Source organism: Elgaria multicarinata, chromosome 1 (genome assembly GCF_023053635.1).
Source record: "Elgaria multicarinata webbii isolate HBS135686 ecotype San Diego chromosome 1, rElgMul1.1.pri, whole genome shotgun sequence".
Taxonomy (NCBI): domain Eukaryota; kingdom Metazoa; phylum Chordata; class Lepidosauria; order Squamata; family Anguidae; genus Elgaria; species Elgaria multicarinata.
The window spans coordinates 110,788,455-110,805,913 of NC_086171.1; the positions used below are offsets into that span (position 1 = coordinate 110,788,455).

Sequence of the window (17,459 nt, forward strand, 5' to 3'; positions counted from 1 at the left end):
AGGATCGAGAAGAGATCCTGGCCCTCCTCTGTGTGACAACCTTTTAAGTATTTGAAGAGTGCTATCATGTCTCCCCTCAATCTTCTCTTCTCCAGGCTAAACATGCCCAGTTCTTTCAGTCTCTCTTCATAGGGCTTTGTTTCCAGACCCCTGATCATCCTGGTTGCCCTCCTCTGAACACGCTCCAGCTTGTCTGCGTCCTTCTTGAATTGTGGAGCCCAGAACTGGACGCAATACTCTAGATGAGGCCGAACCAGGGCCAAATAGAGAGGAACCAGTACCTCACGTGATTTGGAAGCTATACTTCTATTAATGCAGCCCAAAATAGCATTTGCCTTTCTTGCAGCCATATCGCACTGTTGGCTCATATTCAGCTTGCAGTCTACAACAATTCCATGATCCTACTCGTTTGTAGTATTGCTGAGCCAAGTATCCCCTATCTTGTAACTGTGCCTTTGGTTTCTATTTCCTAAATGTAGAACTTGGCATTTATCTCTATTAAATTTCAATCTGTTGTTTTCAGCCCAGCACTCCAGCCTATCAAGATCACTATGAAGTTTGTTTCTGTCTTCCAGGGTATTAGCTATCCCACCCAATTTAGTGTCATCTGCAAATTTGATCAGCGTTCCCCGCACCTCCACGTCCAAATCATTAATAAAAATGTTGAAGAGCACTGGGCCCAGGACTGATCCCTGCGGTACTCTACATTACTTCAGCTTCCTTCTCATGCCCCTTCCCTCCTAGTGTGCCTAAGCTCTCTTTTTCTATTGGGCCCTCTTCCCCATGTCTTCACTAGCCAGCTATCTTTCTCCTTGAATCATTGCCAGTTAGTTGACTACTATCCGGTGCTACATTACTGTAGCATTTCTGCTGCATTACTGTGCTTTCAAAGCAACAAGATATGGGGGCAACTGAGAATCATCTCTCCATTCTCAGAACCTTCCTTTATCTCTGGCAAAGCACGCACCACTTCCTGGCAGAGACAGGCATGTTTATACCTAATACGAGAAAATAATTAACCCAGCTACTGATCCATTTTTTATTTTTTTTACAAGAATGCTAACTCAACTTAACAAGAAAACACTGTGTGTGGTTTTTTTTTTAAAAAAAGAAATGTACTGGCTGATAAACAGATTGTGTCTAGATGGGCCCTTTTAAAATTCACATTATAATCATTATTTTTTATTATGGGCTTGCGAGTAAGGGACCTTAAAGCTCACGGACCAAGCATTCAGTTTTTTCTGAATATAATTGCATCTCAAGATGACAGTAGACACAACTTGATTTAGTTGAGATAATTGTGTCATGTAGATTGGGCTGTCTGCAGACCAAGCTCTTCACAGGTCATTCTCATTTCCTAATGCTTTGTTTTTAAATATGGGTGCATGCTAATTCACTAAACAGAAAAGGGGAAAAATACAATTTTTTTCTTTGGCTGAAATGTTCTCAATCCAAATCTAAGCTTAACTCTGTTCTTTTTCAGCCAAGAAGGCTGTTGATTCCAGTGAAGTGAGGTTTTATATATCGACCAAGAAATGGCCAACAGAAGCACCAGCTCAGGCCTCTGCCACTTGCAATTTACCAGACCAAACACAGCCTTTCAGCCATGCCTTGTAGACATTACCCCACTCTTTGCAGTACCATAGAAGCCCCAGAAACGTCATGACATTGGTTGCTACCACATATGTATGGATGGGTGACTCTGGCAATGCCAGTTCCATTCAGTTTCTCATTTTTCTGAACGTTTGTTCATTTTGGCTGAATTCCGCATCAGGGTACAAATATTTTAGGGAACAGTCTATGCAAACATTCACATGCATTTCCATGCATACTTGCATTATTGTGTACACTTTGCATGTCCAACCCATATTTTCTTAATATATGCATTTTTTTGCAAGCAGATTTCCCTAGAACAGTGTGTGTGTGTGTATGTGTGTGTCTGATTTCCATTAACACACACATTTCTATATGGATGTTTGTGTAGTGTATGCCTTTTTGTGTACACACACACACAGTACTAGGGAAATCTGCTTGCAAAAAATGCATATATTAAGAAAACATGGGTTTTCTTAAGTATATATTTAGATGCATTTTTGAGTGGGAAACTGCATTGCAAAATCCAACACTTATTTTGGTTCACTTATTTGGCCAGGAGATGTGAATTAGGTGAGCTCATATAAAAAATTGGACTGATCAATTTTTTCACCCATGCCTACATATATGTAGCTAACTGGTAAATACATTCGGCTTGGTGGGTCACTGTTTGTAGGACCAGCCCTAGCCGTTCACTTGGTATATCTGAATGGCACAATATTGTTCTATGACTGCTTTCTGAAACATTGTCTCTTCAGAAATATCTTTAATCATAATCAATGACAGTAATTCTTGATTTCAAAATACAACAAACAAAACAGTTTTGGCAGATGGTGTTTGAATACTCTTATAACACTGATCTAAATATAAGAAATGACAACATTTGATTGCCAAAAAAACCCAAAAAAACCACCTCTAATTATACGAGAGAGCTGCTGAATTATAGATGTACCACCTTTTCCCATTATTGTAACATTGCAGATTTTTAAAAGAGGAAATGACAGGGCTGTTGTTTTCAGTGGATGCCACAATAGGGATCTGATTCTGAACCTAGATGTCCTCAAACCCAGGGCCGGTGCCAGACTAGTTTGCGCCCTAGGCAATTGAGCTGCTTTCACCCACCCCCACCCCAACGTACCGAGGCACAGGGTGCCATCTCGCCTGCCCAGCTGAAGCGAAGCCAGGACACTGGGGTGGGTGGGCGGCTTTGGAACGGCGCGCCCAGCTGGAAGCCGCTCTGGGAGAGTGACTTCCGGACACGCTGTTCCAAAGCTGCTCACCCGCTGCCCCCACCCAACCAAAGCGAAGCCAGGACGCTGGGGCAAGCGGGTGGCTTTGGAACGGCGTACCCGGAAGCTGCCCTCTCAGAGCTGCTGTGGGAGAGCAGCTTCCGGGTGTGGCGTTCGGTGCCCCCCTTACTTTGGTGCTCTAGGCGGCTGCCTGAGTGGCCTCTATGGTAGCACTGGCCCTGCTCAAACCAAGTCACTATCCTCTACACCATATAGCCCCTCAGGTGTCCTTAAGAAGATAAAAACAACGAATCTGGAATGAAACGCTTCCCAGGCAAAAGTGGTGGATTTATAACAATATTCCTTTGTTTGACTTCTGAGATCCTTGTAATGTATGCAGTTAGCAATGGTTTCCATCTATGTTGCACTTCTAATGAAAGAGCCATTAATTGACCTTGGATGATTACACCACGAAATAGATTTATTTAGTGATCATAAAACAAAAGTTTAAGTGCTTAACTGGCTGGGAACTGCACACTTTTGACAAAGTGGCAGATTTGTCAGGCCCAAGTGTGGGGAAGGCTCTCTCTCTTAGGAAATGAGTAGCTCAGCAGTTTGACAGCAAGATGTTACCGTAGAAGTGCAGCGCCTTATAATTACTACCAACGACAGTACCAACGATGCCTGACTGGAATGTTACAAGCTCTTGCCATAATCCAAGAGAAATCGCTGTAGTTTATGAATCTTAATTTAGTTAATAGCCATTCCACCAGGTTGTACAGAAGCAGGTGAGAGGAGGAAATGATGCCATTTTACCAGCCCAGCTGGAAAAAAAAAAACCTATCTATTTTTCCCTCTTCCATTACCATCCCTGTTTCTTTGTGTGCCATGCCTTTTTAGATTGTAAGTTTGTGGGTAGGAACTGTCTTGTTTTTACTGATTGCATTTTACCTTCTCAGGGTGTCTTTTTGACTGAGCAATGGGATAAAGAAAAAAGATTAATTAAATCACATTCCCGCCTCCCCGCCCCTAAAAGTGAGATAATGACTTCCCCTTTGGGTTGCATTGTCATTCCATTTTTACAATTGCATCTTCAGTTTCATTGTGCATTTTGTTTCAAGTGAGGGAGTGGAATAAAAAGAAATGGTGTGGCATAGCCCTAAGACCCACATCAGGGAGAAGAGGAATCACGTTGTCGCATGGAAATTTTGCACAAAAATAAGTTGTGTTAACAGCATATGATAGGATGACCATATGAAAAGGAGGACAGGACTCCTGTATCTTTAACAGTTGCATAGAAAAGTCATTGACTTAACTCAACTTTTTGCTCTGAGCAAGGCACCCGTGCATTTGTCATCTGTCGCCTTGCTCCTGATTTGCAGCAGAGGTGTGTCCTGGCCAATGGTGACCCCTGATTAGTCACCATTGCCAGACAGGAGGAGGGGGAAGGAGGGGGCAGAGCTCTGGTGGAATGCCCTGGGACAGCTCCGTGATGGCGGCTGCATCATACAAATGACCTAGCGCCACTGCGGATCCATGCCCAGGCTTCCCCCTCATCAAGACAAGCCCCTGTTTCCTGCTCCTGATGACCACAAACACTGAGAATCAAGCCTGCTCCTATCTGCATAGCCTATTTGATTCCATTTCTTTAGAGCAGCCTTCCCCAACACAGCAGACTCTAACTTTTTTGAACTACAACTCCCATCAGCCTCAGCTAGCACAGCCAAAACTTAGGGATGAATGCAGCTGTAGTCCAAACTGCCTAGACATTGGGAAAGGTGGTGTTAAAGAGTGAGAGAATGTGGAGAAGTGACATAGACAGAGCCATAATGTGCTATCCCTGCTGATATGTTACAACGATTCATTGTTGTATGTAGATATGTATTTCTAGTAAGATCACATGCCACAGAAAAGCTACCTATATTTTCAGACTACTTTGTTCCCATTCTCTTTTAAAAAAAAATTGAAATGCAAAACAAAAATCAGCAATAAAAAGAGAAAAAAATGCATTCTTGATTTTCTCCCAGATTTCCACTTTGAGCTGTTGTTTTTTTAACAACAACAACAACTAATGTCCTTCAGAGATATGTAACGGGATGCTTTCTAGTCTGATCAACTCAGGCTAAGCTGATTGAAGGCTGACTAAATGGAACCAGCTGTTACAGCTTCACAGATGATGATGGCTACCTGGGATTTGGTGGTGGGGCAAGTCAGTAGTATAATGAAAATTAGCATGATGGGGTGATCACTCAAATGGGGACGGGAGGAAGAAATTGGTGACTCATAGGCTCACTTAATGCTGGATCTGCTTTTTTGTTGTTGTACAGACTCTGCCTTCTGCACACACAGAGAGGGAGAGCTTCAGTGCTCAACTGCTTGTTTATGTGTCTCCTGGTTTAGATTTTCTTGGAGTTCAGGGATTTCTTCAGTGAACACCTGAAGCATAAGATACTATTTTACTAAGCATATGCCGAAGTGGTAATAAAAGGCTACAGGAAATCAGAAGTCCTTATCCCAAGCTAAAAAAAAGCTTCTCAGAGAAAATGGTTCAAGTTTCCTATTCAATCTATGGAATTATAATAGCTGTGAAACTTGGCTAGCTTAGCAACTGAGCATAAGATGACTGTTCCCTTCAACAGATTTATATCGCTGCAATTTACACATCTTGTTCTCTCAAAGCAAGGGATCTTCCTAGCATATTATGCCCAGGGGACCACTTTTCTCCCCTTAGGAACATGCTGCACACAAAGCATCTGGTACCTTTCCTAAACTCAAATTATTGTCTGGAAATTATATCATAACATAGTTTGTCCACTAGATTTCAATTTCAGTTGTATTGTTTAATCCATTTTGGCTTATTTTAGAAAACCACTCATTTTATCAGACAGTGAAAAATGGGTACAGGAGCTGCTATTAAATCAAAGGAGGTTCTACCAAAGAATATATTAGCACATCTTTCTTTTCTCAAAATTTTGGAACTGCTCTATTCATTTTGGATGTTTAAATGCTCTATTTTTACCAACAGATCACAGAATCATATAGTCTGGAAATCATAGAAGGTCATCAAGTCCCACCTACATCATGACTCACACACATGAATGAATGCACAAAACACCACATAATCTACAAGACTACAATGCACCACTCCAAGCAAAGAGCAATTAAGAATGATGTACACAGAGCAGATAGTTGTATGTGATGTGCAGCCTGATCTCATTCATGTGTATTTATTTATTTGTTTATTTATTTATTTATTTATTACATTTTTATACTGCCCAATAGCCGAAGCTCTCTGGGCGGTTCACAAAAATTAAAACCATAATAAAACAACCAACAGGTTAAAAACACAAATACAAAATACAGTATAAAAAGCACAACCAGGATAAAACCACGCAGCAAAATTGATATAAGATTAAAATACAGAGTTAGAACAGTAAAAATTAAGTTAAAATTAAGTGTTAAAATACTGAGAGAATAAAAAGGTCTTCAGCTGGTGACGAAAAAAGTACAGTGTAGGCACCAGGCAGACCTCTCTGGGGAGCTCATTCCACAACTGGGGTGCCACACTTACGTCTGTGTAGTCAGACGTAAGTCTCACTGAGCTCATTGGGGCTTATTCCCAAATAATTGTGCATACGATTGCAGTGTTAACAAACCAAGGTACCAAAACGACCAATGAAACACCACCACCTGGATTGGTAACAAAGATCAAAAGAAACTAATAACCTCCCAAATTGATGGCACATAGGGTTCCATCACACGTAACTTTCCCCCTGCTTTATCTCTGCATTTTTTTCCTGTTGATTGGTTGCTCCTTCCTCCCTTTAACAAGATAGGTCCTGTCAGGTGAGTACTTCAACCAGACTGCCTTTCTGTCCAGCAAAAATGGAACGACCCTTTAGTCTGGCTCTTTGGGGGCATCGAGGGGGTACAATCTTGTCTCTGCAGAGATTTGGGCATTGAACAGACTTTAGGTGTTCTAGGAAAAGACGGAAAAGGCTGGGGAAGAGGTGGGCTGTCAGCAAGACAGGCACAGTGTCATGTGATTACCGTGCTGCAAATCCACACACCAGGCATGGCAAGAGTGCACTAAATCATTGGTGTGATGGAGGTCAAAGGGCATTATCAGTCATTGGTACATAGAACTCCATCACACTGGGGTTAACATGCTCCCTACCGTTGCTTCTCCGCCCGTGTTTTCGTTCCTCAGTTACTTCATCTTTTCAAAAGAGGAAGTACAGAACAAGCACGATGCCCATTGAGTCTGCTGTTCTAAAAAAAATCAGACTTAATGAGGATTTTTTTGTTGCACAAGGAAGGCCAGAAGGGGCGAGAGGCAGACGACGTCATGTGAGGGACCTGAGCAAACTCTGTGAGTGCCCAGCAATGAGCGTGGAATAAAACACTCTTCAGATGGAGATTTAAAACTCATCATTTGAGATCACTCAGTGGGGAAAGGGTGCTGGTAGAACAAGGCAGCTAAGACAGTGAGCTATCAACTTGGAAGACTTCAGCTCTTATTTTAAGGAAACCTACTGTTTTCTCATCTTTACTCTTCTCCCTCACTCCAATTCCAAGTCCAATACAGAGATTATGGTGATGATGATGATGATAAAGATCCCATTCACTGATCCTAGCGAGCACCAGGTTTTTGAAGGGCAATGAGCTCCCTCTCTCCATTGTCACCGTCTGCTCTTGCTTCTCGTCCTCTTTCTCATAATTGCTACCACTTGCTGGCTTGACCAGCAGAGAGCCGGTAAACCAGCAGGCAGTGGCATCTACTACTTCGCTTTCTCACCATCACTATTGTCTGAGCTGGAGCAAGAGGGAGATGAAAAGAAGGTTGCAGTAGTGAAGCGAAGAAGTAACTCCAGTGGACTCTTGACAGTGCACAGGCACCCAACTATGCCTACCTTTGACACTGGCTCTACCTCTGACGTTTGAAGGCAAGAAGTTTGGTGGTAGAAATAAAAAACTTCCCTGGTGGTCTCTACTGAAGTTTCCTGTGAGATGCTACACAGCTAAAAACCACATACATACACACACACTCCCATATACCAAGCAGAGCCAGGAAGCAAAGAGAGAGAGAGAGGGAGGAAAAAAACAGAACTGCAGATAAGGCCAAAACCAAAGCAGAAGACATCTGCAAAGGACCAGGAGGACACAAAATAAACAACCCCTTTCTCCCAACTGTGGGGTACCCTGAATGGGTACTGGAAGCCCACCTCTGCTCACCAAGACATTCACCTTGAGTGAAGCTGAGGTCCTGCCAGCCTATGTGTGTAACACAGAGAGCTTAGAACAAACCTAAGGATGCAGTGGCTACACATAACGAGGCAAATTCTCCCTTTTCCACTTAACATCTTTTGATGACCAGGAGGTTTGGGGATCAGACTCCACTATGCCCTCTGAGGCATGGTTAGGGATGTAGTCTGCACTGGGCCACCATTTACAGATAGCCATGTTCAGACCAGATATGATTATTCCAGGGGAGAGTACACCTACACCTCTGAAAATCAACCTGGTTCTACATACCAAGGAACTGAAATAAATGTCCCCTATGAATTAGGTATGCATGCTAAAGGAATAATTTCATTTGCTTTTTAAAAACCGTATATAGGAAGGATGACTGTTCCGCGCTGAGAAAAAATGCAATAGTTCACGTGGCAATATATAATGAAAGCAAAACAGATTGTCTAGAAGAGGATTAAGCTGTGCATTCATGTACACTTTCGCTTTAAAATAAAAATCTTTGAATGTTTGAAAAAGTGGGACTTGGAGTATTTTGGTTCCCCCCCCTCCTATTTCAATCTCCCTATCCCAATTGAAATCTGAAATGCTGTCCACCATAGTACGTCTCTTCTGAACCGTGGGGCCATTTCGCACATCTGATGAATCATTCTGGTCTCACCATATTATCCTTCCCCAAAATAAGCTGGGGTGGGTGGGTTACTTCCATTACTGTTGCAGGACTTGGGTTGTGATTCTACGAACACTTATATTGGAATAAGCCCCACTGACCTCAATGGAGCTTATTTCAGGAGTAAACATATTCTGAATTGCATTGCATAGCATTTCATCTAAATCTTGACAAAATCATTTTCTCCTCCTGACTGTACAATGCACAGCTCAATCCTCTGCATGCCTACCCCAAAGTAAGCCTTGTTAGATTCAGTCAGATTTATACTCTGTGCTCAATTTATTGCAGTGTTAATTGACTTGCCTGGGTCGTTAGTAACTTTTTGCATACAAGGCACTTGCTAAAGGCTTACTTCTTCTCCCTCCTATGCAGGGGTGTGGGGAGCAGAAACAGAATGGCTATAGATTAAGCTTCATAATTTAAAGAGTCTTTCCCCAACTTCCCTTTGAGGAAAGGAGTTTCATTTTATGGAGCAGTCAACTGGAAAAAAAAGAAGAAGAAATGGCTGGAGATAGTTGTACAATGGCATCATTTGCCAAAGGATGCAATTTAATATTGGGTTCACACAAGATGCTAACCCACCCATTGGGGGTCGTTGTTGAACCACGGATTATCCTGTTTCTGAATGAAGCACTTTTTTCACAGAGTTGGTTATCATGTCATCTGAATGCAGTGCATGTTCTGCAGGGTTGTTTGCTAACCATGCAGTGTGGTTTGCTAACCACCCTGAACAACCCAACAACAAACCATGGATTCTCAAGGTGGCTTGTTTGAGAAAAATAAACTACACTGCATGGTGAACGAGCCACCCTGCAGAAAAAACACAGCATTCAGACAACATGAAAACCCATTGCGGTATAGCATGTTTTTGTGTGAACCCACAGTTAATGACATTTGCACGGGAAAGGCACTACTGATGTGCAAAATAAGAGAATCTATAGCCAAAATGCCTCGTTCTGGAACCTCTTAGAACCTATTTATTTTTGTGAGCTTTTGTCTGTTTGTCACCTGATTCCTATCCTTCTTGCCTGTAAAGCTACCAAAGATAAGATATTACACAGATATCTCCTGCAGAGTCAGCCTTTGGGAAACCTCTTCATTTAACTCATTTGGATAAATTAGTACCATGCTCCTAGCCACGGAAAGTGCTTTGGCAAGCCGGCTTGCACGGATACGCAAGCCCTCGTCTTTGGGTATGGCAGAAACCCACGGGATGGCTGACTTAAGCAGGCAAAGACAAGCACCCACCCTCCTTGTGTCCCTCTGATGGGAGCAAAAGCAGCTTGGTGATGGAGCCAGTCATGGACTCAAGCCGTCTGAGATTTCTGGAGTCTGCTACCATCTGGCTGCAAAAACAAGGCACTCCTCAGTGAGAACTCCCAAATACGTGTGATGATGGAAAGAAGCAATGTTCCCGTCTTCTCTCCCACCCACCCCAGCAGAGTGAGAAAGTGGCAGTGCCTAAGCAAACAACATCTAGGAAGCCTCTTTGCTCTCTACTCTTGATCCTTTATGGTGCATATTTACATTTGCAAAGCAGTGGCATTTCGAATTCTCCACTGGGTTCACCCTCACAACAATCCCATGAAGAAGATTGGTGATTGCTGCCATTCACCCAGAGGCTGAAAGGGAGTGATCTACCCAAGGCCGGACTAGGAAGCGTTTGTGCCCACACTAGGGAGCATTTCCTCTGATCTAAGGGCTGGTTTACACACATACATTTGGTGTCTTTCTATGTGTGAATGAGCCATCAGAGATATTTCACAAATCGAACATTCATATCATCTCTGATCACCTCCAATGCAATGTTTATACTGGAGTCCATTCATATATTCAGCTGCCCAGGGTACTGTGTGGGCATATGTAGATGAAGCTCAAGAGTACAGCAATCAAGTGCATGTGTGAATTAGCCCAAAGAGTCCAAATGAACAATGGGGTTAGAGGGATGGAAGAGGCTGAACCATAGCCCCTCTCTCGGCCCCTCACCAAACCATATCTAGTGTGTTTTCCTTTCCTATGTGGTAGCTATTACAATCCCATAGGATGCTACTAAGTGGTAACTTCAGAAAGAACATAGGAAACTGCATTATACTGAGTCAGTCCATGGTCTGTACCACAGGTAGGGAACCTGTGATGCTGCAGATGTTGTTGGATTACAGCTCTCAACATCCATGTTCACTGACACCATGTTGACTGGGACAGATGGGAACTGGCAGGCCACAGCTACCCTGCCCCTAGTTGAACTGAGCAGCAGTGAATCTCCTAGGCATCAGACCAAAGTCTTTCCCAGCACTACCAGAAGATATCAGGGATTAAACCAAGGACCTCCCCGCATCCCATACACAGCCTATGCTCTACCACTGGACTGCCTACAACCCTTCCACATGTCAGTGTGCCTGATGCAACCACTCGGTAGGTCGGTCAGTCTATGATGACCTGCGAAGTGGTGAGGAGGATTTGACCACCCTGCTTATGACTGGGTGCAGATGGGTGATAAAATCCTCCTTGCCGCCCCCCTAGCTGGACCTCATAGAGCATCTGCAGAAAAAAATGGGCTTATCAAGTTGTTTTCTGCACTTCACTTTGTACAAAAAGGTTGCCAGGATTCACTTGCACACGGGTGGGCTTGGAACTGAAGCATGCACGAAAGGTCTCCACTCACGCACTTGCTCAGACGTCTTCTCTCATTCCTGTTCATCCCATCCCATTCATTTCCTTACCTCTCTTGCCCATGCTAGAAGGCTCCTGGCACTCTGCATTTCCCTTAAACTAAGAGGAAACAGACCCACCGCTATTTCACAGGCAAGGAAAAGTCGCCCCGTTCAGAGCTGCATCTTAAGTGAGCCTTGCAGCAGGAACCCCACCAATAAATAAATAAATAAAATGTGCCTGGGCCACTGCACCGTACTGTACTTAGCATACTGATGGATGTAACCCTGCCTAGCCCTTTCTTTTAATCCAATAGTGGAAACTTGTAACATGGAGGCACAGAAAGGAAAGGAGGAACAGATTTGAACATGATCGTCTTGGCTGATGGAAGGAAGGAAGGAAGGAAGGAAGGAAGGAAGGAAGAGCCACTACATCAGCCTTGCTGGTTGAGATCATTCACCTTAAGAGAGAACTGCCCCCACCACCACACCTTCCCTTATGGTGATGCTCTGTCACCTCTTTAAAAACCAAACCACAGAAGTCAAAAATGTCACAAGCTGCTGAATGATCCTTGGGGATATTATTCTTTTCCTTTCTCCCTTTTTTTCCCTGAGTCATCTTTCCTGGCATTTGTGGTGGTGGTGCCTCTTCCTTGCATGCCGCCCCCCCCCCATATCATGAATAGTATTGAACTAGAAATGGAACATTAACGCTGGTGGGGATTTTCGCCTGTGAAGCATGCCACCCGATGCCCATTAAGACATCATTAATTGCATTGATTTATTTGCAACCGATGTGCAGAAGAAGGTGCTCTTGCGTCTCCTACAACCTGCAAAGCCCGACCGTTTCTTCCTCCTCCCCCATTCACACCCAAACTATTCGATCCCCTGTTGCCACCTCTTATTACTACCATCAAGTTCTTCTCCCCCCCCCCCCCCACCGCCCGGGGTCCTGCGATCCCCTGAGCACACACACACACCCTTTTCACTTCCCTCTTAATCCAACATTCTATCAAATGCCACCACCATCCCCGGTAGCCCCAACCAACACCAGGACTGTAGCTCACTGCTCCGGGTAGCTTTCAGAAAGCGATCTAAGGAAGCCGAGTCGCTTACCTAGGTGGCTCGCCGGCGTCTGGCGTTGTCTGAAGTGAAGCTGATTGCACTCAAAGTTTCGCTTCCCCCTTGATCCCCAGGAGTTGAGAGAGCTCTGCTTGCAGCTGCTGCGGTAGCCGCGGCCGCCTCCTCGCAAGTGTAATTGACTAGCCCCGATTGGGGATTTGGTTAATTACACAAGTTTTGTCTGTGGGGGTGGAGGGGGAAGGCCGACGCTAACAGCGGTGACAGGGAGAGAGCGGCTCTTCGGCTCTGCTTCGGTGTGGATGGGGGAGAGGCTGCTGCAAGCAACCACGCAGCGCCCGCCCGAGCAAGGTGACTCGTCTTCCCTCGCTCCCAGCTGGTGGCAGAAGAGCAGGGAAGGACACAAGAGGGGATGGGCGAAAGGGAGGCAGAGCGAAGATCCCTATACTTCGGTTTAATTAATCCGGGGCAACTCATCCCAACTGGAGCGTCTCTCAGAGATACTCCAGGGCGGATCAGTAAGCAAAACCATCACCATTAAACATCGCCGTTGCACCATTCCACCACCACCCTTCCCGAGGGCAAGAGGCCCCCCTTTAATATCCCCAGATTGATTAAACCGGAATAATTAAAGTGAAGCACCGCTGTGCCCACTTACCTGAGATAAGCCCCGCTAAACACAGTCGGGCTTACTTCCGAGTCAATGGGTGGAGGCTGGAGCGGTGCGAAATAAGAATGTCTCTGCTGGCTCAGAGCAAACGTCCATCTTCTGGTCCAGTATTCTGTTTCCAACGGCGGTCAGCCTGATGCCCCTGGAAACTCGCAGGAAGGGCGCGAAGAGGCGGCGATGGCCTTTCCCTCTGGTTTATTCCAAGTATCTGCTCATCAGAGGTGGGTCTTTAATCCCCATGGCCACCAATACACTCTAGAACCACTTCTTCGAGCGCCGAGGATGCTGATGACTTGGCGTTTGGAGGACAGGGCTAGCCAAGGAGCCAACGAATCCAGCCGAAGCGATCGTGAGAACGCATCTTCAGTGTCGTGCGAGCCCAAGCGGGCGAGGCAAGAAGAAATGGCCTTCTCCGAGTAGAAGGCAGAAACTGATCTTAAGGACACCTAGAGGCTCCCTCGATTCCCTCTCTCCCACCTTGGATCACATACGAGAAGGAGCGGAGCGGAGCAGGGCAGGTTATTCAGAGGAAGGCTTCATGCGGTGCGCTGGTCGCTGCCTCGCCTTCCAGCCACCCCTTCCCTGGCCCGATCTCGCCTTCCCACCCAGTGGTCGGTCTGCCTCCTACTGCAAACACAGAGTCGACTTAGAAAAATTGGGAGACTGATGAGATGGAGCATCCAGGGGGGAGGGGAGAAATGAACGCGGGGGGTGGGGGGAGAGAGAAAGATGGAGCGCTGCCTCTCGTTTCAATTCAACCTGCCTGCCCTATGGCAGAAGGATGTGGGGAGGGGGGGCACCCTCACATGGCGCACCAGTAACCGTCTTGCCCTTTTCGCTCTTGATAAGCACCGCTTCCGTCTCAAGAACCGGGAGTAACAGCAACGCTTTGCATTTATAGGCGGCTTTCGAGGCCACTTTGCGCAATACTCAATCCGTAACCACAACCTCGTAAGGTAGGTCGGCCTTATGGCCCGGACGGGCTGAGGCCGAGCGCTTGTTGAAGCCCCGCTTCTCCTCCCGAAGGGTTGATGTGCGGTGGTGAAATTGCACTTGAGGCCGCTTCCCACGTGAAAAGTGCCCGCGCTGAACGCAACGAACACGTGTTTGCGAACACTCTCGCGGGGTGGGTGTGGTGGTGGTGGGGCGAGGATCGACTACAGCAACTCCCACCACCACCAAATGGCCAACCCAGGCTTGCGGCCAGGTAAGGTATGGAAACTGAAAAGACCCTTTCGCGGAGCTATCCTACATGCCTGCGTAGACGAGGCTTTATGAAGAGGGTGCTCTCAGCTAGCTCTCCGGCCCCTGCTGTTCTTCAGGTACTTAAAAAGAGGGGGGGAGAGAAGAGAGTGGGGCTGGGGAGAGGCGTGGAAGAAGAGAGGAGCTCCCAAAGACCGCTCACGCCAGTTGAACCAGACAGTGAGAGAATCTCAAGCATCACCTTGAAGGTCCCGTAAGAACGCCCCGCCTTCCCCAACCAGGCGCCCTCCGGACGCGTGGGCCTACAACTCGCACCATCCCGTGATGAATGGGGAAGATGGGATTTGTAAGCCAACACATCTGGAAAAGACCGGAGTTGCCTTCCTCCTGTGGAATCCTTCCTCGGACGGGAGGAAGAAATCCCCCCTCCCCCTCCTCCCCTTCTCCTTCAAGGACTTTCAGAGCTCAGAAAGTCAGGACAAGGGTGGGTGTCTCCCCGCACGGAGCGAGTCGCGTCAGGAAGGGCCATAGGGAGCATCCCTCGAAGCGCTCCAGGGGTAGAGGACGGCTGAGGAAGCGGTCCCCACAAAGGGCGCCAGCACCAGCGTGTCGTGGATCTGCCACCCCTGGCAACTCAACCCAGGGATGTCTAAGCAGGGAGCCGCGGTGCCGGACCGAGCCAGGGGTCTCTCCTTGGGAGACGTGAGTCTCGGCTCCAGGGGTCTCAACTGAGCGAACCAAGGACCATGAGTTTGGTGTGTGTGTGTCCGCGCGCGCATGGCACAGGCACCACCAAGGAGGGGTGGTGGTGGTGGTGGTGGTGGTAAGCGCCCCCTCCCAATGGCTCTCTCTCCACCACAGCCACCCACTGTCAGAAATCAAACAGGTGGGACGAAGCCCCCCCCACACACACACACACCTCCGCTTTGCCCCCGGCCCAATCCCTCCCCGGAGCCGCCACAGCGAAGAAAGGGTTAAGGGCGGAATGAAGGACTGCCAGCCGGAGTTCAATATGATCAGTTAATCCTGGGGTGCCTATTACTACGGCTACTGTTAAATAAAGGACTGAGATGCACGGGAAAGCAGCAGCGCGATGAATTTCACTCTCTCCCCCACCCCACCCCACCCCAAAGTAAGGACGAAAACGAAGGCACTGGGCAATCGCTCCCCCTTTGCCAGGTGGGGCTCGGCGGTGCCTCCTTCAAAGCAGGCGGGCGGATCCGTTACGAGCGAGGTACTCACCGGGCGGAATTTCAGGAGGCGAGGTGCCGGGGAAGCGCACGGTCCCACGAGGCCAGCGGGCGTCCCATGATAGTTCCAAAGGGTCGGTGGCGGCGCTTCCGAAGGGCGAGCGGGGACGGAGCCGCTGCGGCTGGCGGGGGAGGGGGGCGTTCACGGCGGGACGGCAGGAACGGCCACCATCAGAGCGGCCCCTGAGCGGCAGCAGGCGAGCGCCCGGGGAAGAACAAATCTCACCGGACAGCGGCGTGGACGCGTAGGGGTGCGCGCGCGCGAGCCTGCCTGGGGAGTGCGCGCGCGTGTGACGAGAGACCAAGTTGAGAGCCCAGGAGCCACCCGAACGGTGGGGAGAAAATTATCAATAATAATAATAATAATAATAATAATAATAATAATAATAATAATAATAATAAAAACAATTTAGAGTCCAAGCAAAAGAAGAGGAGAGCAGAACGTGGCTGTCAAGGCGGATCCCTTCAGGCAAAGCAGGTGGATGGTAGCTTCAGCAAAGCAAACGGAGGCGAGAGGCTGGCTCGGTTCAAAAACACACACACACACACACCAAAAAAACCAAACCAACCAACAGCGAGAGCCAGCCAGGTAGACTTTGTACTGGAGATGATGAGGCGATACCGAGAGACGACTAAGAAAGGAGGTGGATTCATCCGGATAGATATAGCGACGGGGCTGATTTAGGGAGCTCGGAGGATGGGGAGGATCCAATAAGAGGAGATGTGGGGGGGGGGCGGATTGGATGGGCAGAGTAACACACACACACCCGTCTGAGCCCTCGCTCTGGCTTGTGCCCCCCTCCCTCCACAACTAAACACCCACCCTCCGCTACCTTCTTCCCAGGTTGATAAAGAAGCGATCTCCCCTCTTTCTTCCCCACACCCCTCCTTGCTCTAGTACTAACTGTGCAAGATCAATTTTCTCAGTGTTTTGGTTTCCACAGTCTCGGGACCTGGGCTTGGAATAGCACCGAGATCTCCAATACACAAATACTCTTCCACCAGCGTGATCGTTTCTGGGCTTTGTTTTGTTCCCCCCTTTGCAATTTCACAAGGCGCTAAAGGCATCCGGAGAAGGAAATAGCCGGGAGAATGGAGCTGGGGGTGGAAAGAGAGGGGGGAGGCAGTTGCGACAGCTGCTCCGAGGCTGCGGGAAGAACCCCGTTTTCAAGGCTGTTCTTGGGGATGGTTTGAGTCTAAAGGGACTCCAGGGGAAGTGGGGGGGGGGGCGGGAGATCAGGGTCTCTCTCCTCACCCGGTCTCTCAACACGTGACGTCTCGGCTCTGAAAGACACGATTCGCGTGTGCGTGTGTGACTGTGTCTGTACCTGTGCGTGTCTGTGTCTTTTTTTTATGCTACTCGTGAAATTGACCAGCATGAGTCTTTGCTATCGCGACCGGACCATCGCTCTCTTTTTCCCTACGGTAAGACTCCATCCCTCAACTATGCACGCCTCCAGCTTCTGGCTGGGAGAAGGCAGACGGTGAACCCAAAACCGCCCTTTCCGAGCCTCGGTGTGGTAGCCGCCCTCCTCCCCCTGCTCTGCCTGGCTGTCTGAGGTCAAAGAAGGAAGGGGTGTGTGGGTGGGTGTCTGCGCTGATTTCTTGCATCCCGATCGCACGCTTATTGTTGACTCGGAAGTGAAAGCCCGACTGATTTCAATGCTATTCACTCTAGAATGTATGTAAAGGACTGTAGCGTGGTACACTTGGGGAGGAGTAACTGGGCGCAGGGGTTGGGAGGGGGGTAAAGGCCGATTGCCCTGGAGGAAAGGGGACAGCGAGGTGGTTAGTGTGGAGCTCCCACTTTCACTTGTTGTCAAAGTAGCGTTGACACCCAATCGTCTCGTTTGCATCCCAAAGAAG

General features: G+C 47.5%; 1 protein-coding gene across 2 annotated transcripts in view; it reads right to left on the reverse strand.

The window, feature by feature from the left end:
• The window catches only part of BRINP3 (BMP/retinoic acid inducible neural specific 3), a 297,011-nt gene extending 281,374 nt beyond the window's left edge, over positions 1-15,637 (reverse strand). The window contains exon 1 of one of the 2 annotated variants that reach the window (XM_063134905.1): positions 15,586-15,637. The gene's annotated coding sequence lies outside the window, so the exon portion shown is untranslated. Of the gene's footprint in view, positions 1-12,506; positions 12,563-15,585 lie in introns of those variants that run through there. The other variant, XM_063134914.1, reaches the window with a different exon arrangement.
• Positions 15,638-17,459: the final 1,822 nt, after the last annotated feature.